Source organism: Cucumis melo, chromosome 1 (genome assembly GCF_025177605.1).
Source record: "Cucumis melo cultivar AY chromosome 1, USDA_Cmelo_AY_1.0, whole genome shotgun sequence".
Classification (NCBI taxonomy): Eukaryota; Viridiplantae; Streptophyta; class Magnoliopsida; order Cucurbitales; family Cucurbitaceae; genus Cucumis; species Cucumis melo.
The window spans coordinates 32,164,887-32,192,134 of record NC_066857.1 but is presented as its reverse complement, the minus strand read 5'-3'; the positions used below and the strand labels follow the sequence as shown (position 1 = coordinate 32,192,134).

The following is a 27,248-nucleotide window of genomic DNA, read 5'->3' as shown; positions in this document are numbered from 1 at the left end:
AGATCCACTAACAAGAAAAAAAGAGCTTTTATCATCAGAAAAGTAAAGCTCCGTAGGAGCAAAGAATTAGCAAAGGAGAGGCTCGAAATTAAAGACTTTCGGACAGACGCAAAGAATTTGTGAGCGAATTTGAGATGAAAAAATGTTCGTTGAGTTGAATCTCATTACCAATTCAATGTGAACCTACTATTTGGTCTATCTTCCATAAATCAGTCCCGCAACAAGGTAAGTCTAGTGGAAGGAAAGCCTAGCCTTCTACTTAAAGCGTAGTAGGACCTTTGAGGTATGTCGGAGACGAGATTACCCCATTTGACTGTATACGTCTCCACAACCAAGTCTGAAATCAAAACTCTCATTCCTTTTCGATACGGGCCAAGGATCCTGCTGTAATACGGTTGTACATGTCTTTGTTTTCAGTGTCCAAGTTGCGGCTCCCATGACAAAGGCCACATTCACTACTATTCTCTCTCCCTCTGACCTTAGATCTGTGAGGGCGGTGGTTGATAGAATTCCTCCTCTCTTCCCTTCTTTTATATATAGCTAGGTATGTGCCGGTTGTAACCTCTATCCCCATGGAAGAAGGTTTAGAGCTGACCCCATCCGTCCCAACGGCTCCTTGGTATGCATGGTTAATGCCTAGAGATGATTCAGTCTTCCTTTGCCAAGAAGAGCTCCTTCTATCCTCTCTGCCCCGTGGGTGTCGAGCTTCTGATCTCAACTACTACAACTCTTCAAACTCCTAGAACTTTGACTTTCCTAAATTACGCCTAGCCTAATCTTTTCTCTCTATTTTGATACTCAGTTAGCTTTTAGCCTTTGACTTCTTATACATGCTCACGAATAGGACAAGAGTGCTCGCAAGGTGCTCTTTGCTACGCATCCTTGGAGCATTCTTAATGAATGAAAGGCCTTGATTATGATCTTCTTCAATCTCTCATCCTTTGAAGGCCCGTATAGAAGCCTGTGTTATGAAGATAAAGCCTATCCCTAGGCTGATATCTTGTGCGTTTACATTAAAAGAAGTTCAAGCTTTTAAGCCCACTACGAAAAAGCTACTACCCGAAAGCCTATCCTTGAGTCTGATTCCTTATTATAACTGAAGGCTCGACCATAAAGACATAAGAAAACCTAAGAGTTTGATTCTGCCCTGTGGGAATCTCCTATGTCTTCCGCTTTCTTCCTTTCATTCTTCAAATATCCTCTTATGATACTCAAATCCAAAAAAAAAAAAAAAGAAGAAGAAGAAGAAGAAAGCCTATCTTCGTTAACCTCCTATTTAGTCTTGAAGGACATAATATCTCAAAGAAGAAGAAGAAGACAAGACTAGTCCTACTTTTCTAGAAGGGGTAAAGGTTTTCAGACTATGACTGAGGACGGACGGAAGTAGCTTGACCATAGGAAGAGGGAGCGGGATAATCAAGAAGAAAGCTCATAACCTCAAATTAAACTAATCTGGACCTTTGCTTTGATCTTTCTTCCTAGGCTTTCCTCTTCTCTCCTTTCAGTCGAGCCTCATATGACTTGAAAACCACTCAAATGAAATGATCTTTTTGTAGAAATCAGTCTCTTTTCGTAGATTAGTATGAAAATGGGGAAGAGGCTAGGAAAGATCCTGAGTCTGAGACCAATTAGGTTATGCAATAGCGAGACTGGAAAGGAGAGAAGGCTCCCCCAGATAGTAGGGAATAAGGGCAAGTTTCATTTATTAGTCGAGTCAGCAGAAAAGTATGAATTAGACCTAGTTTTCTCGGGAAGAGAAAGAGGAGCCCACGTAGCGGTTGGGAGAGGTGCGAGACTTGGGTCTTCTCTTCTTCCTTATCTACTTAGTTGAACCCATGGAGCTGTATTCAACCTAATCGGAATATCCCACCCAGTTTCATAGGAAGTGAGAAAGTCTCAGATGAAAGGCTTGGCCATTGAATAAGAAAAATCTGTCAATCAAGAAGGCAGAAGGAAGAAAGGTCAGACGGAGGAGGAGGTCTTATCAAGGAATTGGATAAAGAAGAAAGCAAGCTCGACCTTTTAAACGGAAGACCGAGAGCTAACTATCGAGACTTTGGGCTATATGGACACATACTTCGTGAAATCCTGAATGCATCCAATCTTCTTGCAGTAGCTGTTGAAGTTGATATAGGTAGACACGTGTCTAATAATAAGTGGAAGACTTCCCTATTGATAGGTTATGAGCTAAGAAGAAGAAGAAGCTATCCCAGAATAGGGGAGGAATACTAAACTCGGAAGCAAGATGGAAGGCATTCCTTGACGTAGGCTTTCCAATTTAGCATTCTCCAGATTCTTGAATTGGTTTTAGTCATGATATGATGAAATACAGATGAATAAGAAAAATTTGTAACCCACTATGCAAAAAGCACGAGGCATAAAGGAATCGAGGCTCGACCCGCATGCAAAGAGGAAGAAGCGAAGCCCCCCAGATTGACTATATGATCCATATGATCGCTGATCAGTTTCCCAAGAGAGAGGGATGAATAAGCACTCGAGAATTCTCATTCATTCTCAGTTTACGAGCGAGACCAGAATTAAACTACCACGAACCGGGAGAGAGCGACCAGATAACATTCTCCCTTTCTGCAGCTGATCCTTCCTTATTCGGTCGCTCATGAGAAGTTTTTGACTTCCCAACTAGTTTTGGATAGAGGTTAGAGTCAGGAAGCGCTAGTAAGGTCTTCAGCGAATACGAGTCTCTCTTATGCTCCGTGGCTTTATGGTCTTTTTTCTGATCTCAACTTCTACAACCCCTACAACTTCTTAGATCGAGCCTCTTATACTACCCTATTACGTAGTGGAGCAGCTTCATTCCAGGGTGTGCCCGTACTCTTTGATGAGATGGAAGAACTGATCGCTGGCTCGGGTAGCTGGGGAAATGAGAAGAAGAGGTGCGTATTTAATACCGGCCCCATTCTAACAGCTTCCACAAAGGTTGGCTAGTTCTACTTTCAAGAAAAGAGCTCCTACTCTCTCGCTATTTTCTTCCACTCCACTTGGGTTAGCGGCATTGGGTAAGCCCTTTCGAGGAGGAAGGATTGATGGACCCCACTCAATCAGGATCAGAAGGTTCCCCGACGACCTGAATTTGATGCTTGGGTTCCTCGGCTATCTAGAAAGCCCTTACGATCCTGACGGGATACCTTTCAGATAGAGTAGCTCGACCTAGCCCTCGTCTATATCCCTGTAACCCGTTCCATGGGCTCTTTCCTCGTCAAAATTTAAAGAACGGGAGAGAGCGGACTCTTACTCATACTTATTCCTCCGACCCTTTCTGTCTCCTCCGACCCTCTGGTCCTGCTTTGCTATACAGTCTCGCAATAACCTTCTCCTGGGTGGGCCTAGCCAGACCTCGAGCATATTCCCTACCAGATCGATCCGATCTTTGCCTCTGCAAGATCAAGAAAATTTCATTAAGAGACTCGCCCACTTCTTCTTCTACTTCCTCTTCTATAATTTCATCCTCAACTATTCCCCGACGGCTTCTTCCTTAACTCAGCCAGAGCAAAGGCGGCTCAGTCGACTTTCTTCGCTTTGCTCTGCTCCGATTCGCTTTGGTCTCTACTTTGTGGGAGGGACGAATTAGTCTCCTTACCTCCCACCCGCGATTTTCTTTTCATCTCATTATGCATGGAAGACTCACCTTGGCCTTGACTTTCCTCTCCCTTCTTTCGAATCCAAAATACTCTACTACTAAATCATGAGAAAAATCAATGAAAATCAGTGAAATCACATTCTTCAATCTTGTCAGAGGATTGGTGGATATGGATAGGAAATCCTTTCATTAGCCTATCCTCAGGCCTTAGGAAATCCTCATCAACAGTCAAGAGAGAGAAGAACTTCCGAAAAAGGCTTTCTCTTCAACCGAGACTTTGCCCCTTTCAGCCCTTTTCAGGTAAACTGGTTTAGCGGGTTCCGATCTGCACCGCAGAGTTGATTAATAGTTTTCACTTTACTTAATCTTTGGAATACTCTTTCTCAAAGATAAAGGTCTTTGTCCGGCCTCATTCCTCAACCTATGAAATCGCCTTTCTTCAACTCGTATCGCGTAGTGGGAGTAGCCTGCCTATTCAAGTGCATAGTGGGCTTAGATCGGCTAGTCCGAAAGTTACCTTGCTTCCGGGCTTTTTACCCTACTGAGGAAGATGAGTGATAGCTTTCTCTTTCTCTTTCTGCCTTTGAATCGAGGTCTCCCATTCCAGCCAAGATGGAGATCTGGGGTTGCTTAGCATATTATCCTCTCCTGCCAACCTTGGTTTTCCTCCTACGAGTGATCCTATTCTTTCTTTTTATCTACTTCTCCGTCTACTTCTCTTTCATTCAAGAGGTCGACCTTTCTAACTGAATGTGGGCCTAGTCTTGGGAATCTGAATTCATTCTTTGCCCTAGAAAGGACTGGAAGAAGAGGGCAAGATCTTGTTCCTTTTCTTCGATATCCCTTCCTCTTTCAGGAGCCAAAAGTGGAAGAGGAGATTGAAAAAGAGAAAGTGGCGGGCTGAGGTTCTCGAACCAGACGAATGTGACAAGGAGATTGAAGAAGGAGATAGACTATCTAGAAGAGGCATAGGTGGCTCGTGAATTGATGTCCTTGGCGATCTCCATTCATTTTCATCCCAGTTGACATAGCGATCAGGGCCAGTCTCTCATAGGAATTCGTAGTTTAGACATAAAGGTTCCAAGACCGTGTGATAGCTTTTAGAAGTACCAAGGTAGGACTAATTAATAGGAATCCAGAAGAGAGCAAACTCTTAATAAAGAGAAAGGCTTGGACGTGAATAAAAAGATGATCTAATTCTTCATCAATTACGAGGATGAAATAGGGATGAGGAAAAAGTCCCCAGTAGTTTCATTTCACTCAACCCAAGACATCAACAGAAGCTAATAATGATTGTAGAAGAGAGGCCCACCAGCACATCGAATGACGAAGGAGAAGAAGCAAAAAGGGTTCAACTGTAAGGAGAAGGAGCGAAAGCGGCTCGACTGTAAGGAGAAGGAGTTAGCTGTGAGAGTGAGTTTACAAAGGAGAAGGGAAGACTTGCACCTGACCCCGCCCTTCGTACCTCTGCCTTAGTCCAAGGAAGACTGCCACTCCCTCTGCCTCTTTCACTTGAGAGGTTTTAGACCTTCGCCCCTCCCCTTTCTTTCCAGTAAAAAAAGAGATAATAAATGGACGGAGGATGTCTCTTAGCCCATAAAAAGAATACAAGGTGCGAATCAAGAAGACGAACCGAGGGGACCCAGAGATCACCCGTGGAAAGAGGGGGAGTAATCAGCTTTGCGAATAGGATTGATTACTAGGGACCTCGCTCTTCTTCAAAGTTGATGGCCGAACGGTTGAGAAAAGGTCTTCTCCTTGGACATCATCTTCACTCTTTCATGAGATCCCCACTACACGGCCAAGGCCTTATCATTCCTTTGAAATAGATTCAAATGTGAATGTCCCAAGTCTCAATTTGATTTACCCACTCAGAATAAGGAGAAAAAGAGAAAGAGAGGCGGAATAAGGCACGAAGCAAAACGACTTTGAAGGAGTACATTATGAAATAACTAAACTCAAAATAGAGGTTCGAAGAAAGTCGACTGATAAAGAGAGGAGAGGGGCGAAGCGAACTCATTATCTTCTTTAAAGGAGTGCATTATGAAATAACTCGACTCAAAATAGAGGAGAGGGAAGAAGCGAAAGTTATTATCCTTATTAGGTGGGAGCCCTTATATTATGAAATAACTCGACTCAAAATACAATCACTCAATTTCTCGGTAGTTCTAGCTTTTTCTATCTTTCTTGTTCTTGTCTTTCTCTTTTGGATCTCAGAATGAATGTGCTAAGCAATTAATGAAATGTAGGCCTAGTTTGAATTGAGATTTTCCCCTATTTATTTATGGATGTCATTGATTTTAGTGGAATCAGACTCCTCATACGCTATATACTCGTTCGGACGTCCTCTGGACTATTCAACCTATTACTTTGAGCCTCGCCAAAGGTGAATGAATGAAATTAAAAAATACATAGATAAGAAAGAGTACAGATGTCCCACCTTTGAACTGAAAAAGATGAAAAGAAAGCACCGAGATTCTCATATTTGTGTCACTCTTTCTTTGCTTAGTTCGAGCAGCTTCCAATGAAGATCTTTCCCAACGCTAAGAATAAGCGGATTTCTTCACTTACTAAAGACATCTCTCACAATCCCGGGAAATCCCCTTTTCTTTAAAAAATTCCAATCCGCCCCAGTCAAACAAGAAAGAAGGAGTCTTTTCAATTTTTTGACTTTTTCCACTGGACTTTCCAAAGGTCTGAAACAAGGTCTACTCAAAAGAACTTCTGCCCGGATAATAGAATCGAGAAAGCCTCTACTAATGCCATTCCCGAGAAAAAGTTTGCTCGCCTATATTGCCCTTCCCCGTGCGGTACGGGGAATCGTCTTATCATTCGCCACCGGGTCACCGTGCTCTTTCGGACAGTCGATCAAAATCTCTCCTTCTATTTGGATGCTCAACGTTTCATAGGATTCCTTCGGCTTTTACGTTGGACATGGGCCCCACACCTCGTTTTCTTTCTCCTCGTGACAATCCACCCATACATGTCAAAAAGTCTGATTTTGGTAGCAGTTTTTTCTCTTTAGAAAGAGAGGCCAAAGGGCCCCGACGTCTCCCTCGTCCCATTTGTCTTGGATCGTCGAAGAAAGCAATTCCATTAGAATGTAGCGGAGTCCTTTCTACAAGGGGAATATATACAAACTATAACACATTCATGTCCATTTTCCTCAATCGGGAGGCAGGAATTCTCTGTATATCTATTCTTGGATTTTCGTCGTTATGTAATAAATAGAGGTCACACTCTTCGGTTACCTCAATGAAAAGGACGGATTTCCATTTCTTGTTCCTAAAAAGATGTTTTTCTATAACTTCGAGGGAGTTATAGTTTCGTTTTGGATTGGGCCTAGGCCCTATCTCCACGAAAAATAGGTTGCCCTTCGACACTTGCAACCATACATGGTTGAGGCTATTCTATCCTCTTGTGGGTCTTCACAATGGGGGGAGTCGAATGCTAAAGGTATAATTCTTATACCCCTTTCTTTCTTTCTAAAGCTTTTGGGTGAGAGTTTTCTAAAACTTTTAGCCGTTTTGATCAAAGTCTTTTCATATTTGGCATCTAGCCTGCACTGCTGCCCATCAAGAAGAGGGAGAAGGTCCCTCGCGGAGGAGGGCTACTTGCGTTCATCATATTCATTTTCTTCGATGAACTTGTCAAAGACCCGTCCAAAGGACTCATTCATTCCACTAACCCGATTTGAATATGGATTTCTGAGTCAAGAGGATGGACCCTTATTTTTGCCTTCTTTTTCTGACGGAGTAGATCCTTAAGCCAATCTTTTTCAGAAGACTGATAAGGAGGGTTTTCTGCGTATTTGATCTTCAGTAGACAAAGAGCATCCTTGTCTTTATTGGCCGCTCGAAGAGAAGGTTGGTTGCTGTCCAATCCCGCAGAAGATGCTTGTCTTGCAAGAATTCGTCAGTGTATTCTTGGGGCCGGCCTTTCCTTTCTAGATAGTCTACGAGAATCTCCATAGGGGATATCTCCCGCATCTTGATGCTCTGGGAGTCCTCCCAAAGATTCGTCGCACTATTCTAGTTTATAGTTCGATTTTTTTTTGTTTTAGTGGTCAAGAGTATGAATTCGTATTCGAAGGACTAAATAGTCCGATTTCAGACTCCTTCTATGGAGTCCTCCCTAAAATCGAGAAAGTTGTCATATTCCTTTCATTTTTTGAATATGCGTTCTGCCCTTTTTTTTTCGAGAATTCCCCCGGAGCAGTCTTTGTCTTTCTGTGGCTTTTGACAGTTTTAGCCTCTGCCAAAATCTCACTTAGCGGGAACTTGCCCCAGACATAGAGATTTTTGTTCTTTTTTGGACACATATCCACAAAGAGTCCCCCAGCCTGTTTGGAAGGTGACGTAGCTCAACTCATTTGGAGCTTGATTTTTCCGGAAAGGCTTCTCATATAAGGTTAGTCGTCGAATTCTTTGAAGCACTTTCATTAAGCACAACAATATGATGATGTCACTCTCCATCCTGATGCCTTTCTTGCGAGATAATGATACTGGTAAACAGGAAGAGTTTCCTCAGTCTCACTTCTCAAAGTAATAGGTTGAATAGTCCTCCTTTGTCTTTTCAAAGTCAGAGCTATCCCGTAATGATAAAGAAGCATCTGGACCCTTTCTAAATGTAATAGCTATTCATAGTCCTCCTTCTAAAAGGGGAGGAAACGACTCAAGAGGAGCAGAGCGGTTCAAAGAAGATTTAAAAAGAATGATCAAAGGCTCAAAGAATATTGAGAGGACTATCCATTAGACTTCCAGATTGAGACAAAGAGATAAGAATCAATCTCCATAGTTGACTGGACTGCATGGTTAGCTTCCTCTATTTTTAAGCTCTTTGCTACCTCAGATTATTTTAGGTAACTAAGATTTTTGCAGGTTGTTAATACCTTCATAGTTTTGGGAGAAAGGTTTGGGAGAGGAAAAGTTGTATATAGGTCAAATCAGTCTTTTTGGGACATATCATCAAATAATCAGGTAGTAGGCATCAAAGTCGCACTCTTTTCTTGCTTTGATTGAACCTTATTAAAAGAACTTTGACTGACGGACTTATGGCTCCAGACGCGGGTAGTCAAATTCTCTCTACTATATATAATGAAATAAATGAGAAGACGATTTGGAGCATCCCCAACAGAGCTATTGCTCGGGCCCAGAACGCGAATGGCTAGCTCATCTACCTACTTATCCGAGACAAAGCCTAAAGGTTGTGCGTCGCCGTGCAAGGATATTCCTCTTCTCCTTGATGCGTGCCTCTTCGTCGGAACCCAGAATTCATAGACTTGCCACTGTTCATCGATACCGCCCGCGGTAATTAGAATGAGTAAGGTTTAGTTCGATTGAGGTCTAGCTCGAAAAGGGTAGTAAGATCTTCACTGCTTATTACTTACGAGAATGAAATCCTAATAATCCCGATTTCTTTATGGAGCCTTTATATAAGGGGTTCAGACTTGTAATCCAGACCTCCTTCTTTTCTGAAGGACGTAATTGCCGGCTTAGGAGCCCTGTTCAAAGTGACTGGCCTTTCATCTCCCTTTCTGGTCCTAATACTGACTCGGTATCGGCTTTGCCTTTATTCTTGATTTAGGGGTCGAACTTCCCTTCTTAAAGGGAATCGCATTCCCCTTTCTTCTTTCTAAAGTTTTTTCTTCCTAAAGGGGCCGAAGGATGTAATGGCCGACAATGAGAGTTTCCGTATTTAGGAAGCAGATTTTCTTTTCAGCTTTCCTGCTTTCTAGCTCGATACTGCTTCCTTCTTGACTTTCTAACTCTTTAATTCTTCCTTTTGCTGCTCTTGTATTGGAATGGGTCATTCGCAAGGGACAGGAGAATTGGGATTGAGGCTATATACCCCTTCAATAAGATAAAGGTCGATAGGCACTGCTCAATCTAAGAAACGTCTTCTTGAAAGCCGACAACTAATTTCATCAATTCAGAGACAAGATTATAACTAATATAGTATATTTCGTATCATAACTAACGAGACACCACTAACAAGACAAGACTGAAGAAGAAATTCAACCAGAAAAACAAACAAAAAAGGCTCAAAAAATTTAAGAGTCCTTCGTCTACTATAATTAGTGGAAAGCTAAAAATAGAAGATGAATATGATAGATTGAAGAGGACTGAGGGCTCGACTAAAAGGAGAAAACAAGGCGCAAAGAATTTGTGAGGGGTCTTAAAATAAAGCTCTAGATGATAAAAGGAAAACTTTCAGTCGCTTCGATAATTCTTTGAGCGTCGTCCGAACCCCGTAGCTATGAACAAAGAAATTGCGAAAGGAGAGAATCAAAGAGAGGAGCGATTTCCAAGGATAGAAGCAAGGAAAGGAAGTAGAGAGAAGAAGCTTGACCCCTATGTGGGCTTAAGAGAAAGATCATTGAACAAGAAAAGAAGAAAGAGAGAATCTTGATCTCTAAATTTGAACTTCATGATCTCTTTCCCTTGAAGAAGAAAACGGAGCCAGATGAAACTACGGAGGACGAGTAGTCCGAAGGACTCATGAAATTCCATAAATTAAATTTCCATTTCAACTAAAACAAGTCCAGAGGCGGAGTAGGGAAGAACTCGACTCCCAGTTTGAAGAAAGTCGACTAACAAGAAGGAGTCAATGAAGAAGGGCGACTGAAAAAGTTCTTAGAAGGAGTGCATTATGAAATAACTCCACTCAAAACAATAAGGTCAAAAAATTTGAGTTGAACTCAACTGAGGTTAGAAATGAGAGGCTTCGTTAGGAGTTGAAAGTGAAGTCCTTATCCTCAAATTCAAAGGAGCCTCAATGAACAAGGGCGACTCAAAATGAAAGGATACAAAGGTTAGGATTTTAAAGGGAAATTCCTTATTCTTCCAATTCAAAGGAGCCTCAATGAACAAGGGTGACTCAAAACGATAAGGAGATGCGCAAAGAATTTGTGGAATGAAAGCCAAGTCCTTATCCTGAAATTCAAAGGAGCGCAACGAAGTTCATAAAGGGTGAAAAGAAAATTTCAGAACAAAGGCTCAAAGACTGGCGTCGAGCTATTTTTCCGTAGGACCTCCCATACAGTATCGTCACCGCAGTAGAGTTTCACCACCAAGTTTGGGATGGATTAATGTGGTTCCTCTACACCTAGGACACCAGAATATCGAACCATAAACGAAGAAAGGCATGAGAGAAAAGCATATTGGCTAGTTATTGTGAGGCCCCAATTCTTGACTGGAGGGGACACCAAAGGCCTCTACCCTTCCATCCCTTGGATAGATAGAGAGGAAGGGCATAGTTTTTTTTTTTTTTTTTTGGTTTTTTCATGTTGTCAAAGAGTTGAACAATGGTTTTTTCGTGTTGTCAAAGAGTTGAACAATGAAAATAGATGGCGAGTGCCTAATCGAATTGATCGGGTCATGTAGGAACAAGGTTCAAGTCTACCGGTCTGTTAGGATGCCTCAACTGCATACATCATTGCACTTCCACTTGACACCTATTGTGATGATAAACAGCTCATCTCACTATGACCTTCTCTTTCATTCTCAAAACTTTTGTCGCTCCATCTCCGTAGGGGCAGAGAACCCATTGCTGTCTTGGCTATGCTACCGGAAGCTCTGGGGAGTTGGAATAGGAGAGCACTCCTCTTGGGGTGGGCTTACTACTTAGATGCTTTCAGCAGTTATCCGCTTCGCACTTGGCTACCCAACCTTTACTGTGGGCATGATAACTGGTACACTAGAGGTGCGTTCTTCCCGATCTTCTCATACTATGGAAAGGTCCTCTCAATGCTCTAAGGCCCACACCGGATATGGATCGAACTGTCTCACGACGTTTTGAACCCAGCTCATATACCGCTTTCATGGGCGAACAGCCCAACCCTTGGAACATACTACAGCCCCTAGTGGCGAAGTGCCGACGTCGAGGTGCCAAACCTTCCCATGTGAGCTCTTGGGGGAAGATCAGCCTCTTATTCCTAGAGTCACTTTTATCCGTTGAGCGATGACCCTTCCACTCGGCACCATCGGATCACTAAGGCCAACTTTCATCTCTGTTGGGTGGGTCTTGTAGTTAAGCTTCCTTCTGCCTTTACACTCGAGGGCCAATCTCCATCTGGCCTGAGGAAACCTTTGTACGCCTCCATTACCTTTTGGGGAGGCCTACGCCCCATGGAAATTGTCTACCTGAGACTGTCGCTTGGCTTGTAGGTCCTGACACAAGGTTAGAATTCAAGCTCTAGAAGAGTGGTATCTCACTGATGGCTCGGGCCCCCTCGGAAGGGGGCCTTCTTCACCTTTCACCGCTCCATGGGCTGTGCAAGAAAGGCCCAAAGCCAATCCTAGGGAAGAGTGAAGCTGAATAGGGTCTTTCTGTCCAGGTGTAAGTAGTTTGCATCTTCACAGACATGTCAATTTCATCGAGCCTCTCTCCGAGACAGTGTCCAAATCAATACGCCTTTTTTGTGGGTCGGAACTGACCCAAAAAGGAATTTTGCTACCGCTCCATGGGGATCGTTATTGTGACGACTGTCGTTCACTAGGGCTTTGGTCTTAGGCTCTCCTATCGAAGTTACGAGACTATTTTGTCGAGTTCCTTAGAGAGAGTTGCCTCGCACCCCTAGGTATTCTCTACCTACCTACCTGTGTTAGTTTCGGGTACAGGTACCCTTTTGTTGAAGGTCGTTCGAGCTTTTCCTAGGAGTATGGCATGGGTGACTTCAACGTTGTAGCGCCTGGTACTCGAACATTGGCTTGAGGTATTTTCTCTACCCTTTTTGACCGTAAAAAAATAGGGGCACCTTGCATCCTTGAACCGATAACCATTTTTCTGCTAACCTAGCCTCCTCCGTCCCTCGGGACCAACAAGAGGTAGTACTGGAATATTCACCTCTTGTCCTTCGACTACACCTTTCGGCCTAATCTTAGGCCCTAACTCACCCTCCGTGGATGAACCTTGCAGAGGAACCCCCACAGAGCGATTTTCAGGGCATTGGATTCTCACCAATGTTTGCCTTAAAAAAGCCGACATTCCCGCTTCCGCCTCTTCCACCACTACTCGTGCAGGTGCTTCCCTCTAAGGCGGAACGCTCCCCTATCGATGCATTTTGACATCCCATAGCTTCAACAGATCGCTTAGCCCAATTCATCTTTGGTGCAAGTGCGCTCGATTAGTGAGCTATTACGCACTTTTTCAAGGGTGGTTGCTTCTAGGCAAACCTCCTGGCTGTCTTTGCACCCCTACCTCCTTTATCACTGAGCAGTCATTTAGGGGCCTTAGCTGGTGATCCAGGTTGTTTCCCTCTCGACGATGAAGCTTATCCCTCATCGTCTCACTCGCCGACCTTGACCCTTGTGATTTTGAGATCGTATCTAATATTCAGAGTTTGCCTCAATTTGGTACTGCTCTCATTGCCCGCACCGAAACAGTGCTTTACTCCTAGATGTCCAGTCAACTGCTGCGCTTCAATGCATTTCAAGGAGAACCAGCTAGCTCTGGTTTGAGTGGCATTTCACCCCTAACCACAACTCATCCGCTGATTCTTCAACATCAGTCAGTTCGGACCTCCACTTAGTTTCACCCAAGCTGCATCCTGAAGAAGAAAGGTTCGGGTCCATAAGCAGTGAGAATTGCCCCATTCTGACTCGCTTTCGCTATGGCTCCGGTGGGTTCCCTTAACCAAGCCACTGCCTATGAGTCGTCGGCACATTCTTCAATAGGTACGCGGTCAGAGTCCTGGTCTCCTCCCACTACTTGGAAACTGATGGTTTCATCTTCTATTTCACTCCCCGATGGGGGTTCTTTTCACCTTTCCTTCACGGTACTACTTCACTATAGGTCAGCCAGGAGCCCCGTCAGAGGCTTGCAAGGTGGTCCTTGCTAATTCACACGGGATTCCACGTGCCCCATGCTACTCGGGTCAGAGCGTAAGCTAGGGATGCTTTCGGCTACTAAACTCTCGCCATCTAGGGTGCAACACTCCACCGCTTTGCCTAGCGGCACTACGTTTGCATTGCTCTCCCATAACCTCATTTTTACGGTTTAGGCTGCTCCCATTTCACTCGTCGTTACTACGGGAATCACTTTTGCTTTCTTTTCCTCTGGCTACTAAGATATTTCAGTTCGCCAGGTTGTCTCTTGCCTGCCCATGGATTCAGCAGCAGTTTGAAAGGTTGACCTCCTGATCTACGCTTATTGACAACTCTCCGAAGCATTTCGTCGCTAACTATGCCCTTCCTCGTCTCTGGGTGCATAGGTATCCACCGCCAGCCTTTCTTCATTTGAACCTGACCCTTCACTTTAAGGCTATGCCATCTCCACGTAGCGATGCTGCTAAATGGAAGGATCTTATCAACGTCTATGTATTCGAAATCATAGATCGAGCTGCCGAATCAGAAAAATTGAATTCTCTCTCTTTGTATCAGCTAAGTGAAAGAGTTGGAGATAAGCGGACTCGAATCGCTGACATCTGCCACAGGGTAAACCACCGCCTCTCAGGCCCCCGACTAATTCTACCATAGAGGCCAAGGATAGACAAGAACTCCCCCCGAAGATAGCTTACAACTTTTATCGTACTGTGCTAAAGAGGAACTCTTCTCTTTATCTCAAAAGGTACCGCGTAGTGGATTGGAATCCCATTCTAACTAAGGATTCTTGTGGTTTCGGAGAATCCAACTACAGAAGAACCAGGAAGGGAGAGCTTTTCCCCATGCCTAGTCCCAGTGGAGGTGAAAGACCTAGAGCGGGCTACGGATCTATACCAAGCCCCTGACGCCATAATTCATTGAGGTTGATCCGAACACACGTAGCGGTTCGAGACCTTCTTTATTTATTCACCCCAAGAATGAACGAGAGTTTCATGGGATGGATTTCATTAACACGTCTCGACCACCACCTTTCTGTTCTGAAATCGGTAGCGATTTTAAGGAAAACTACCAAGCTCCACTATAGATAAGCGTCTATCATCTCTATGCTCATTTTGACTTTTTCTTGGACTTATTAGTATTAGCGAAAGCTCGCTCGACTTAATCTGTCTTACTCGACTTGCTTACTAGTTTCCTTTCTGACTAATATCTAAATTTGACATGTGAATTGAGAGTTTTAAACTGAGTACACTAGGAGAACTTTTCCTCTTCTTTCCTTTTTATGAAGACGGAATGATCAGCATTCCTTCTCTAGAAACCCATCTTCCTCGTAACCAAACTGAATATCTCTTTTAAATTTAGCTACCAATGACCAAAGAATTTGTGATTCAATTGAGAGAAGTTTTTTCCTTTTTTTCACCTTCTTTCTTTCCCTTCCTCCCCCAGAGCTTGAAAAGTGGAGGAAATGTGATCGACCTACCATGAGGTCTCCATGAAGAAAGACATTTTTGACATCGAGCTGATGCAGTGACCAAGATCTCTTAGCTGCAACTGAGAGAATGACATGGAATTTTATGGAATTTGGCCACAGGAGCAAAGGCCTCGAGATAATCGATGCCATAGGTTTGTGTGAAACCTTTCGCCACAACACTGGCCCTCTGGATAGAGCCATAAGCTTTGTCTTTCAGGGTATATACCCACCCGTAGCCAACCCTACCTTTGCCTCTTGCTAAGGCCCACGTAGCGGTGATCAGTTCCCAAGTCTCCTTCTTCTTTAGAGCCTCTATTTCTTCTATCATAGCATAGCCTTTCTTCCAAAGAGGATGATTAAGGGCTTTTTGAAGAGGGTATCTTATCGCTGAAAGGAAAACTTGAAAGTCAGAAAGCTAATATGGATATAAGCAAGTCCGACGCTCAAAGAATTTGAGTTCAAGATTGAATCTTTCTTCTCCTAACCGCTTCTTTTATTTTGAGTCGAGCTGCTTCGCACCTGTGAAGTCGCTTCTCAAACCATTTAGTGTGGAATTCGAAAAGAATTTGAGAATTCTTTGATAAGGATTCTCATATTACATTGAGTCTCTCCTTTCGTTTTGAGTCGAGTTATTTCTTTAATGTGCTCCTTCTAATTGGAAGAATAAGGAATTCGCTTGAAAATTCTAAGATAATTATTCTCACCTCTCCTTCTTAGTCGAGCTACTTTGCACCTTGAAGATGAATATGGATTTCTGACTTGTCCGGAGGTGAATATGGAATTGACTGAGTTCCACTCCTTTGAATTTAAAGAATAAGGAAGGAATGAGCTTGAAAATTCTTCTCAACTCCTACGGAGCCTCTATTTTGAGTCGAGTTATTTCTAAAAATCAAGGGCTCTCATAAATTCGGTAAGGAGTTCCACTCTCAAATTCTTCGATAATTCTTTGATCCTTATAATTTTCAGTGGAGTTATTTCTAAAAATTAAGGGCTCCTTCATAGTCGTTTCGCTTCACGCTGGAGGATAGGTTCATATGGATTTCTGACTCATTCGCAAATTCTTTGCTCCTTATAATTAAAGAAGAAAGAAGAAAAAGGAAAATCGGCTTGAATCTTTTTAGTAGGTTTGAAAGAGGAAAGCAGGCTCAAAGAATTTAAGTTGATAAAGGATAAAGGTTTGAAAATGTGAAAAAAAGCATCAATCATATTTCATTGATCCTTCCTTAAAGTTTCTTAACCTTGGACATAGTAGAAGTCCTCCAGACTGACGACTTTCTTCTTTTTTCCTTCTTTCTTCTTATATCCTCTTATGATTTGAAAAATACTCAAGCTTTTCCTTGAACTTCTCACTTCCTTTACTTACCCGATTTCCTTTTTCAATAGTAGTTTCTGAGAGTCCTTCAGACCTAATTAAGCTAGGGAGGACCAAAGAATTTGTGAAAAGAAATGGAAAAGTCTGAGATGTAGGCTTGGCTAAAGCATCTGGAAAAGTTAGGGCTCTTAATCAGAATCGATAGAAAGATAAGGGCTGCTGCTATTTCCGCTCTTAGTCTGTTGAGGTTTCAGCCTCAATCCCAGTCTCACCCTATCTTTTTTATTTTGATTAAGACAAGATAGTCTCTCTAGCCTGAATCTCTATACCTATACTTACTAAAGGATGAGGATGCGAACCCGTTCGGAGGCTCCGAAGGAGTTGAATTGAGTTCCATCTTTTTCGATAAAAGAGGTTTGACCGCTAAGTGGGAATATGTAGGCTCAAAGAATTTGAGAATTCCACTAAAATGAGAAACTCTATTCTTTTTTTCTTCCTTCATCTTGAATAGTCAAATAGAGAATATACGACATGCTAAAGTTAGCCTTTGCTTTGACTTTCTTTTTTTTTTTTTTTTGGCTAAGAAGTCAGTAGGTTGTGCGCCAGCCATACATAGCTTGAACTGTGGTGGCCACAATGCTACGCTATCGATCCCCAAGACGTCTTTGCTTTCATCTTCACACCTGATCCATCGTTTGAACTTCCTACATTCACTCCCAAAATTGAAAGAGGAAAACTGGAATTGTAACCTCCCGGTCTGCTATAAAAGTCAGCCTCACGGTGTGCCTGATTGTCGAGTCTGCCGTCTCCATGGCTTTCCCTTTTGCAAGCAGCTCCTTATCGAGTGTCGATCTTCACTTGGGTCGGCTCTGAGGCTCTACCCTAGCTTTTCATTATTTGCTTCCTCCCACTCTTTTTTTCTCATATCGCGCACGCATCTTGAAGAGTGGCTTAGAGTACATAGACGAGGCGGTCCCGATATTGAATATTGAATAACCTCCTGCTTTGGAACTCCTTGACTTCGGTTGAACAAACAAGGTTCAATCTTCTGAAATCGTAACATAGGCGAAACCCGGCAGCCCGCCCAGAGTTTGACCTTCTCCAATCCTAGAAGGAAAAGCCACTGAACTTTCCTTCCCCTAGCGGGCAAGAAAACTGGAAGGAAGATGATTAGGATCTCACGTGTGGCAGCTGTTGGAACAAACTCAAAATCCAAGAGGTACCTAAAGAAAAAGGAAACTTACCACTCACTGGTGAAAGAGGAGAAAAGACAATTTTAGGCCCCAGGGCTGGAATGCGGTAGGGTCTTCAAGCCATTCCAACCCCACGCTCTTATCTCGAGATTCATGGGTCGTCTCGCGAAGAGAGAAGATTTGAACCTTCGCATCGACTTTTTCTCTCAGTCTCAATCACGCCTTCCTTATCGCAAATTCCTCTTTGGTCGAGCCGCTCAGCTGCTTCGCGTATTATTATGATAGTCTTGTCGGGGCATGCTGCAAGAGCATAGGTGAGTGGTAAGTGTAGGAGGCATGACCAAAGGGCAGCTTGTGTAGTTCCACCTCGCATCATTGAGATCTGCAGGGTGGCGGTGAAGAAGCGTCACAAATAGGGTTCAGATAAGGGGTCGTAGGCTTAGTAGGGCTCGAACCTACAATATCACCGTTATGAGCAGTACATTTCAACCAATTAAACTATAATCCCTCATAAAAGTCGAAATCAAAGACATCAATGAACAAGGTAGTGGAAGGATCATATTCTATTTTGATGCCGTAGGACGGGAAAAGCAGACAGAGAAAGAGAGAATGAAAGAGAAAGAGAAGCGAAAGATGGAGCGGGAAAGAGAAAGATAGAAGACTAACAGAAAGATGTCTGAATGATGATGCTTTGAGTACTCTCATGAAACAACATAAGGAATGAGAAAGAAGACTGACCGAAAGATGATCTTTCTCATTTCATGTGTCTTGCAAAGCCTCTCCTTTGAATCTGTGAAAACATTGCTTTTTTCCCCTATAGAACTCCTTCGATCATTCTTCTCAACTCCTACTCCACCTTGGACTGATTTATTCCATCTAATTTCTTGGACCTAAAGTGGATAGTCGGACAGAAGTTTTAGTTCCCTCTTTTCTTTAGTGGATCAAAGAGGTCCGAATGCTAAGTGGGAATATGTAGGCTCAAAGAATTTGAGCGGAGGCCTCATTGATTTTCTACTTTCAGTGGATACTACGAAGGAGCTTTCTTCTTGATTATCCCACTCCCTCTTCCTATGGGCGAGCTACTTCCGTCCGTCTTCAGTCGTAGTCTGAAAACCTTTGCCTTTTTATTCGCTACGTGGCTTTCAATTCAAACCTTGAATTTAGTGGGTTTCGTAGGTTTTCGCTTCTTTTTTAGCCTTTATTCATTGATTCAGTCGAGACCTCTGAAGGAGTCATGAAAAGGAATATGAACCTGTCCGGAGGACTCATGAAATTCCACACTAAAAGGGGTCCTCAATGAAGAAGTCGCATTTCTCAAGTTCTTTAAGCCTTTTAAGAATAAGGACTTTTGATTTCATTCAACTCCTTCTACGTGGAATATCGAGTGGAGTGGAATAACGAGGTCCTTCTACGTGGAATATCGAGTGGAGTGGAATAACGAGGTCCTTCTACGTAGAATATCGAGTGGAGTGGAATAACGAGCACATGGTCTTGCTCTCAATACAGTAAGAGAGAAAGGGGTGCCTCTCCAGTCTCACCTTTTGCCTCTTCCCAAAGGTCTCACCAAGACCAAGGGCGACTTCAAAGGCAGGGTGTGTCCTGTACGAGCAGTCGATGCCTCATCAAGCTTCTTCGACCCTTTCCTTTGTCCTCGGACTGATCCTAGTTGGCGCCTACCCTACCTTTCAGCCTCTTCCCATCCTCTTTTCTATATTGATTTTAGAGTAAAAAACGAGAAAGATAGTGGTTCAATCTCATATTTTGACTTTTCCTTTGGAAGCCCCCACGTAGTGGTAAAGAGGAATGTTTTCACGGATGAGAAGCCCTTGTTCATTGAGGCGGTTGAGTTCTAACCTCTTTCTGAAATTAGTCATTTCCACTCAAAGTCTTTGACTTTATTCTCATTGAGGCCAACTTTCTCTCTAATGTCTGAGAAGTCAAAATACTATATTCACTTTCTGACTAAACTTTCTTCTCTTATGTATGGTCTAGGTGATAGCTTAATGTGAGCCCTTGTTCATTGCCTTGATAGGCTTGGAGTTGATTCCACTTTTGTCTCTTCTTCAAGCTTGATTTTCTTCTTCTTCCTTGCCTCATGGTTGTCTTTTCATCTTTTTTTCAATCAAAAAGTGTGAGGATCAAAGAATTTAAGATGTTAGAAGGTACAAAATCAATGGGTGCGGGAACTGCTACAATTGCTTCAACGAGAGCTATTATTAGTATTGGAAACATCTTCAGTTCTTTGATCCATTCTGTGGCCCGAAATCCATCATTGGCTAAACAATCATTTGGTTATGCAATTTTGGGCTTTGCTCTAACTGAAGCTATTGCATTGTTTGCTCTAATGATGGCCTTTTTTATCTCAAATTCGTATTTCGATCGAAAAGGTTTCAGTCTCACATCTTGAACATTAGAAAGTCGTCCCTCTTCCTATGGTTGAGCTACTTCCGTACCTCATCTGGAGCTTTTGATTTGTCCATATGAACCTGTGGAATTCAAAGCTCAAATTCTTCGAGAATTCTTTGACTTTATTCATTGATTCAGTCGAGACCACTAGAACTCCTTTGGAGTAATTGAATTGTCCTTATTAATTTCAACTTCTACTCCACCTCTATCTGAACTAGTTCTACGTAGCTTAATTAGTCCGAATGACAGGTTCATATGGAATTTAGATTCCTTCAGAGTGGTTCGAATGCTCAAAGAATTTGAGAAAAAGAAAGTCACTAGACTTGAAAGAGGAGGCTCGACTGAAAGGAGTCCAAGATTCAAGCTGAATTGATGAACAAGGGCTCGACTAAAAGGAGAGAAGGAGGCTCAATGAAATATGAGTTCGTTTGTCATTCCACTAGAAAAAAGGATTCCACATTCAAGAGGACTGAACAATAGCCTGAGTCGAGTATGGGAAGCGGGCTAGTCCCAAAAATGCTCATTCCTCTGACGTTGGGGCTCACAATGAACCTTATGACTCTAACTCTTCTTAAAAAAAAGTGTCTCTATATATATAGATTATTCTTGACTTATCTCAAGCAATGTCCATCCCATGCCTTTCTTAATTGGTTGGACCAACCCAAACTGCGATTTTCGACAAGTCTTTCTTCATTTTTCTTGAAAGAAGCAGAACTACAGGGATGAAATGAAAAGTGTTTCTGACTCTGACACCCAACAGCCCACTTGAGCAATTTTCCATTCTCCCATTGATTTTTATGCATATAGGAAACTTTTATTTCTTATTCACAAATCCATCTTTGTTTATGCTGCTAACTCTCAGTTCAGTCCTACTTCTGCTTCATTTTGTTACTAAAATGGAGGAGAAAACTCAGTACCAAATGCTTGGCAATCCTTGGTAAAGCTTATTTATGATTTTGTCCCGAACTTGGTAAATGAACAGATAGGTGGTCTTTCCGAAAATGTGAAAGAAAAGTTTTTTCCCTCGCATCTCAGTCACTTTGACTTTTTGTTATTTCGTAATCCCCAGGGTATGATACCTTATAGCTTCACATTGACAAGTCATTTTCTCATTACTTTGGGTCTCTCGTTTTCTCTTTTTATTGCTATTACTATAGTGGGATTTCAAAGAAATTGGCTTCATTTTTTCAGTTTTTTATTACCCGCAAGAGTTTCACTACCATTAGCACCTTTTTTAATACTCCTTGAGCTAATCCCTTATTGTTTTCGCGCATTAAGCTCATGAATACATTTATTTGCTAATATCATGGCCGGTCATAGTTCAGTAAAGATTTTAAGTGGGTCTGCTTGGACTATGCTATGTATGAATAATCTTCTCTATTTCATAAGAGATCCTGGTCCTTTATTTATTGTTCTTGCATTAACCGGTTTGGAATTAGGTGTAGCTATATCACAAGCTCATCTTTCTACGATCTCAACCTGTATTTACTTGAATGATGCTACAAATCTCCATCAAAAATGGTTATTTATTTATAATTGAACAAAAGCGAGGCTCCGTAAGGCGCAAAGCAAAACGACTGTTCAGGAGTGCATTATGAAATAACTCAACTCAAAATTAAGAATCAAAGAATTATCGAAGAATTTGAGAGCGAAAGTCACTATCCCTTATTATTCTTAGGTATGAGTGCATTATGAAATAACTCAACTCCAAATGATGAAGAGAGGGGCGAAGCGAAAGTAATTATCCTTATTAGGTGGGAGCCCTTTCTTTTTTGAAATAACTCGACTCCAAACATAAAGGAGAGACTTCGCTAGGAGTTTCAAGCGAAATGACTTATTCCTTATTCTTGAAGGAGCCCTTGAGTTTCAAGCGAAAGGACTCCAAACATACGCTTCTTGAACTATTCCTACGAGCTTTAGTAGTTTGAACACGTCCATGGTAGTTTAATTAGCCAGAATGAAATAAGTGACTACTATCTATGATTGGCCAGCATGCAGTATAGAAAAAGGATAAGCAAGGCACGAAGCGAAGCGACGGAAAGTTTGCCTTTTAATGTCGATTCTTTCAACCAAAGATTCAGGCAGAATGTCAGCAGATGAAAGGATAGACTCTGAAGAAAGATAGAAAGCGAGATAACTGCTCCGTGGGAAACTCTCTTTCATTCTAATACCTTTTCTAGTATCGTTATTTCATTCCTCTTCTCGCTATTTCCAAGCGAGAGTTTTTCCTCTAAGAATTTGGAAATATCTGATGATAGAAAGTCTTGCATTCTTTTGCTTCATTCTAGATTTCGATAGGGACACACCCATTTTCGAAAGAGAAGGGTATCGAAAGTTCTTCTTAATAGAAAAGAAGAATGAGGTCATGATCAAAAGCGAATGTGGTCCTACTTTTTTCATGGTGACGTCCTGCAAATGATCTTCCCAATCTGAGTTGATTAGGAGTCTGGATTTCCATTTCCTTCACTTTTCTCATCTTAGACCAGTGAGAGCTCTTTGTCAAGATTGGAAACTATTCCATTAAGATAGGTGAAGGCTATTCAACTGCTCAAGAAGACTAGCTTTGAGTTGTTGAAGGAATTCGTAAAGCACTCAATTCCTAATGCAGGCACATGACCCTCTCCTTTTAGTCTCGCTACTTTGTCCCCCTCTCCTCACTCACAGAACTTGAGAATACTCTCATTGGTGTCTGCCCTTTGCTTTAGTAAGCCGCACCTACCTTATTACGGCCGAAGGGCATGACACTGTCAAAAATCTAGAAATGATATCCTTGGCAAGGCTATCTTATTATATCCATTATTAGAAATGATAGGTAGATTCAAAAAATAATGAACAAGGCTAAAAGAATTTAAGAAGATGGAATTAGAATGAATTCATTCTTTAAGTCAATCCTCTATAATATATCTACCCTTCCCATTTCTTGAAGATTACTATAAAAGGAATCAAGACGATTCTCCAATTGGTATCCTTGGCAAGGCTATGCCTCACTAAATCTTCCTACTTATCTGCTATGATTCAAAAGATTTGAATGAGAGATAGGAATCATGATATTTGTATCATCTGGTAAGGTATTATATCAAAATGGAATGAGGTTTTCTTTTCCGTAGTGGGAATATATTAATTCTTAACTATTTGATCCTTCAATGGTATCTAGATAAAGTCAAAACCTCATGAATTTCCATACTTCTAGACTCAATCAATTCGTTTAGGAATAGATCTTTGGTAACTGGCAAAGAATCTAATTTTGATATTTAGAAGATTGTAGTTAGAGGAAGGAGAAAGGAATCAAAGCCAAAGTGTTTATATTTACCTATGATTCTCTATCTTCTTTCTCATTCTTCTTATGCTCAAAATCTCCTAAGAATTTGCCTCTTTGGTCTCTCTACCTTCTTTCATTCTTTTTTCTCTTTTATCTTCCACATCTAGACTTCTTTTTTCTGATACTTTACCTAAAATCTCTATTCACGACATCTTGGCTTTGCCTTGGGATTTTTCTACTCTCTATTCCCTTTTTCTGACTCCTAATGATTAGTCAAGGAGATGGTTATTACTCTGATATATGCGTCTATTCTATTAAGATATATCTAATAGATCGAGTATATGCTAATAATACCCAATATGCTTTGTCTTGGAAGGTGATATAGTAAGATAGCGGAATACTCCTGACTTAGGAGAGATGAGGCATGTCATGGGATATCTCAAGTCCCCTTTGACTCTTGCAACTATCTAATCCCTAGTCCAACTTGCCTCATACAAGGCTGCTTAATGCCTCCGCTTTGTCCTAGGTGAATAGGATACCTTGCCCAGGCTTGCAATGGCTTGCGGACATTCTACTTCCTTATTTTAAAATATTTGAAAAGGATTGGCTGAGAAGTCAGAAGGAAAATCACAGGTGGGGCTAAGAAGAAGACTGAGAAAATAGGATTGTGGAAGAAAATCAATATGATGCCCGTGAGAAAAAATATTCTATTGGTTCGAGGCTGAAGACTGTAGCCAAAAGATGCCTTATCTATCACGAGAATAGGTAAAAGATCTTGACCAAATATCTTGAGATTGCAAAGTACCAAGCCAATCTCAATTTGGAAAGACGAAAGGAAACCTGTAAACTAAGAGGAAGGGAAGAATAGCTCGGGTAGCCTAAATCTAGGCTAGGCTACCATTTCCTTTTTTAGAAAAAGATCACTCCGCCAGAAAGAGAAAAATTCAGTTGACTACCAGTTCTTTATTAGTAAAAGCAAGTTATTGTATCGGCGATCTCTTTCTCTCTTCCTTTGAAAAAAAAGGTAAACCTTTCTAAGTCAACCTATGATCCCACTCATACAGTCGTTCAAAGTGTGTGGTGTTGTATTCGCTGGCTAAGAAAGGGCGAAGGACTGATACACAAGTCTCACTTGGCTGACCCAAGAAAAAAAAGGTGATAATCTATTTTGACGAAGACGGAAAAAAAAAAAGATGAAGATGAAGAAGGACCTTGGCTGATTTCCTAGCTTGGACCAGATTATATGGAAAAGACTGAAACTGGATAGGGGAGTAGAGGAAAAAGTACTCGAATTGGCTGCAAAAAAAGTGAATGAAGAAAGAAGCAGGAGTTGAAAGGAAGAAGGAACTAGAAGGCAATACGACCAGACCGTCCCCTCACATATTAAGGATGTACTGATTCCAACCTAAAGAGAAAGCTCACTCTAGCTTCACACTTGCTGTATTTTCCTGGTCAGACTGAGACCATACCACTATTTCACTAAGAGCTCTCATTCTTCAAGAATCGAATTCGAATAGGAGTTAAAGGAATTAACAATTTTTCCATAGGGTAGACACCGCTTGACTTTCTTTCTATTGCCTTCATGACATATAAAGGGCCCACGTAACTGCTTTTGAATTCTTTTTCTATGGTTATAGATTAGGGGAAAAAAGAATAAGAAATATACATACCACGCAATCCTAAGCTGATTATTTTGAGCTAGAAGACAAATCTTCTCAAGAGGAAGAGGCATAATAGCCATCAACCTCTTAGCCCCTACCTTTTGTCTTTACTCCTTTCATTTCATTCCTTTCCTTCCTCTAGAAAAGGACTACTCTCCTACCTCCACCCTTAGCTTAGACAGAAAGCAATAGCTAGCCAATGTACTAAATGTGCAAGACCAGAAAATTTATGTCCTTTGCAGGTTTCCTCTAGTAGAAATAGGGGAATTTCTATGAAATAAAATTAGAAATATTGAGGAGATCCCAAAATAAAAATAAAGAGACCGAAAATCTATTTTAAAAAAAAATGAATAAGGGGAACCATGGGAATGGGGCCTTCGCGAGTAGGGAGCTCACTTCCAGGCCGGCTAGGCTGACAAGCCAATTCTCCTTAGGCAACTTTGCTCTCCTTTCTCGTTAGATAGGCAGATTGGGTGACCATAAAAATCGATCTGTGAAGGGGAGAGGAAGAATGGAGTAGAAAGTTCTTCTAGAGGAAATGGAAAGCCAAAAACTTGAATCTGTCTTATCCTTTGAATTTATAATACCTCTCTCTCGGATCATGAGCTAGGAATTCCCCATGTCTGTAAGAGTGAGTTCAGGGTAGCATTCTCTCTCTTCTCGCTTATCTTATTCTATCGTCCCCACATCTAATTTTGTATATGTATATGCCCTCTGTCTAAGCCCAATTCATTTCCTTCTCGTGCCAGTCTAATTCCCTAGTAGAATGAGTTGATTCCCCCTATTCGTCACTCCCTCTTGTATTTCTTTTTTCTTCCTTCTCGTTATCCAAAGACTAGAAAAGAACTTTATACCAGAGTCAGATTTGTGCTCCCTTGATCTTTCTTCCTTGAGACTTTCAGTGAGACTCATATAGAAATAAGGAATAATCCAAGCAATAATCAAATGTCATCTCCTTATAGTCGAGCTGCTTTCGCTCCTCTCATTGAGCTCTTTATTTCTTCTCTCGTCTTCTTCCATAGGTTATTTAGGTTCTTGATTTCTTCCTTTTTGTAATGGATGAGAGACTAAAATTGGAAACTCGAGACGAAAGGTCAAGTGCCCATCCCATCTCAAAGAGGTTTGAGGTTAAATCCATGAAAATTTCCACTATGTGAATAGGCAGGCAGAGTTAGAATTCTCTCTTTCGAATCCCACTCTAGGGTGCAAAGCTGCAATAGGCTTCACCAAGTCTGGAAGACAAGATCCAATTGAGAAAGTCTATCCTCACGAGACAGGTATTTCTCATATCAAAAGAAGTACGAAGAGTGATCACTCAAAACTCGACCAATCTTTCTCGGGACAGAAGCCTCCATGGTAGGGGCAAAGAGATTCTTTTCAATAGTAGAATTCAGTATAAAGTAGGATAGCCTCACCGCCTAGCGATAGAGTAGAAGAATGATAAGGCAAAATGAGAGAACGAACATTCCTAGTAAATGAGTACGAAAAGCATTAGTGAAAGACCCAGACCCATTGAGTAATCCTAATATGTGGAATAATAGGATCTCAACCTTCCTTTTTCTAATGAAGACTAAACCATAAAGGTAGCCTTCAAAATTAGTATATGTTGATTCTCTCTATCTTGTTGTCTCGGTTTTGGAAGACTACTTTATATCAGAATATCTGATTAAATTGCTAGGTCGGGCATCCAAATCTTTTTGGACTAGACTACTAGAAAGCTATCGCTTTCATCATATGAAAGACGAGGCTAGGTAAGATAATGGAAATGTATAGGACTGCAGAGCAAGCGAAAATAGATTAAAGAAAACATATGTTAGAATTAAATAACATTAGCTTTAAAAATTAAAATTTTAAGAACGATTATTTGAAATGCTAAAAAATATGATCAAAGTATAAAAAAAAAATTGGTAAAAAAAAACCTATAACTTTCATTTTTGTTTCTTCAATTTATTTGTGTGAAACAACGTGCATATTATCTTTTTTATAAAGTTTTAATATTTTGAAAGTTATATTAAAAGAGGCAAATATTTCCAAGTAAAAAATCAATCAAAGAAAATAATGAAAAGATTTCACTTTTTTTTTTCAATTTTCTTAAAGTAAATTTGACATTTTACTTTGTAACGCCCCAAAATTTAGGAATTTAATTTTATTATCTTAAGTATAATTTTGAGATTTTGGGTGTTATTTAAATGTTGAAGATTTTATCTTATGGAGATTTGATTCTATTGAATAATTGAAAATATCAAATTTTTGTTAAGTTGAAATTTATGTTTAATTTGTTTTGGTTATGTATGTTTGGGGATATTTTTGGACGTAAGGACTTAATAATTGTATTGTGAGAATAATGTAATGATTTATGAAAATATAGTTTGATAAGATAAAGATGATTGGTTGGTTGAGAAGAGAGATTATGTGATTTATTTGGGAAAAAAAGAAGATAAAAAGGGAGATTTGGTGGGTTTTAAATGAGGAGAGAAAATTTGTTTTATTTGGTTGAGTCTGGAGAAAGAGGAAAAGAAAAAGAAAA

The 27,248-nt window shown here is 41.2% G+C and overlaps 1 pseudogene; it reads left to right on the top strand.

Moving 5' to 3' along the window:
* Positions 1 to 20,062: 20,062 nt before the first annotated feature.
* LOC127150137 (ATP synthase subunit a-like) lies at positions 20,063 to 21,446 on the top strand (annotated as a pseudogene).
* The last annotated feature ends 5,802 nt before the right edge of the window (positions 21,447 to 27,248 follow it).